This window comes from Capsicum annuum, chromosome 5, assembly GCF_002878395.1.
Source record: "Capsicum annuum cultivar UCD-10X-F1 chromosome 5, UCD10Xv1.1, whole genome shotgun sequence".
Classification (NCBI taxonomy): Eukaryota; Viridiplantae; Streptophyta; class Magnoliopsida; order Solanales; family Solanaceae; genus Capsicum; species Capsicum annuum.
Window position 1 is genome coordinate 215,242,763 of NC_061115.1, and position 2,335 is coordinate 215,245,097.

Sequence of the window (2,335 nt, forward strand, 5' to 3'; positions counted from 1 at the left end):
TACTCGACTTATACTGAGGAGCTAAAGAAAGAGTGGTGGAAGTATTAAGGTACATTTGACGTGGAATGAATTCTGAGGCATGCTGTGGTGCATCAAAAACAGTAGGAAACTGACTTTCCGATTTGGGTGGAAGACTCAAGGTATTTGCAAGGTCAAAAGTGGGGAATGGAGGAGAAGGTAGCCCACTAGCCCAAGCTCGATACATTTTCATCATTTGTTGTCTTAGTCTCAAATCTTTTTCCTTTAAAATCTCATTTTCCTGCCTCTTTGTTTGATCCATGCGGTCACTCTCCGTATCCTTGTTGAACACAACAAAACCTTCTTTACATTTGGTGTGATGTGGAGGACCAGCTAGGATGCGACAAACCCACCACCTTAAACTAACTGAACAAGAGGCAACAAATATGTTAGAGTTCAACATTTTCTTCAAAACCTTTTTTTTTTAGAAAAGATCACCGAACCCAAGAAGGGCGCCTATGTGTCTCACCTCCGAAAGAGGAGAATCAGGTGTGTGTAGTTCATTAAGTCTCACCAAAATGTCCAATTAATTCTTTTTCCTCTTTTTTTTTTCAGAAACTTCAAAAATAACAAATTATCAAAAGAATTGACGAAAATCATTTTGCATTTTTCAGGTTTAAACTCTCTATACAAAACGAAACCTATGATTACCAAAGAATTTTTTTTTTTGGATTTTCAATTTTTGAATTTCATACGAAAATGAGACTTGAAGCAATTAACAAAAAATCTTTTTTGTGATTTTCTTTTAAAGATGTATAGGAAACACCTACTTTAAAAGAAAAATGAAGAAAATCTTTTTTTGAATTTTTCAAATAAGATCCCCGAACCCACAATAGGCTGCCTATATATTCCCCAGAGAGGAGAATCAGGGGTGCATAGTTCGTCCAGATTGGACAATTAATGATTAAATAACAGAATGCACCCTGACTTGAGACACTACCAAAGATACACGATGAACAACATAACAAAATCTTTTTTTTTTTGAGTTTTTAATTTGACACTTCACATAAAAAATGACACCAACAGCTACAAAAATATTTTTGGTGTTTTCGAATTGTGAATGCTTGCTAAAGGAAACAAAAGGAAAAAAAAATTGATGTTTTTTTTTCTTTTTTGAAAAATGAGTGCAAAGAGTAAAAAAAAATCTTTTTTTTTTCTAATTTTGAATTGTGGAAAACAAAAGCCATAAAGGACCTAAAAACTACGAAACTCTTTTTTGATTCACCTTTACTCTTTTTTTTCCTTTTTTTTTCCATGCCTACACACCCTTCTTTAATTCTAGCACATGTTTTCTTTAAATTAGTCCATCAAATGACCCTGCTACCCTAAAAAATGCAACAATTTGCCCGTAGGAATGCTTTAGAGGAGAGTCTCCTACAAAGGATCAAGTGGTCCCCGCTAGGTCTCAATATGATGCACATAAGCATGACCTATATGCTGACCTAAGTTGGGGTTTACTAATAAGGCCATTCGGGGGAGCATATGGTTGATAGTGGCTGCTTTGCTTTTCACCTACTCCATACATCCAACGGCTCCCTCTCCTAAAATAAGGGTGACTCAACTAGAGTTCGTGGCACGACGTGCACTCCGGGACCTGTTGCAGAAAGAATTAACTCGGGTTATGCATATGATGCCAGATATAAAGTGGTAACACACAAGAGAAAAACTGTAAACACGTAGCACTCAACAATGATAAAATAAATAACAAACGATAACACAAACAATTTTTATACACCCATAATGTCAAACTAAGCCGATACAACTCAAAAAAATAAGCTCGAATTCTTAAAAGTCCCCAGTAGAGTGGCCAGAGCTGTCACACCCCTTTTTTAACTCCGAAAAAGTTATCGTTTTAAGATTCGAAAGGGTTTTTATTATCAAAGTGATAAAAGATAAAAAATTATTTCGAGAAGGACTTTTTATATTCAAAACTCAGAGTCACCACTTGGCATAATCCGGTGTTCCAAGTCACCTTTAAAAATCCTTTTCAAAACGATTTTGACTGATCCGCAAACAGAGATTTTGACCAAGGAGTTCTGTTGACCGAGGGGAAGGTATTAGGTAACCCTCGATCCCGTGGTTAGACCACGGTCGTTTGGTAGAGAGTATCGGCTAATTTAACACTACGAATGTATAAACCACACAAAACACATAAACAAACATCAAACAACAATCCAAAACCAAAATAATAATGTTCAGTCCAATTATACATTCCAAAATAGAAAAATGCGAGAAAAGAAATCCTATTCTATCCTACGCTAACCTAACTACGCTCCTGCGCTTTACTCGATGCCTCGGGCCTTCCTTACGAATGTCT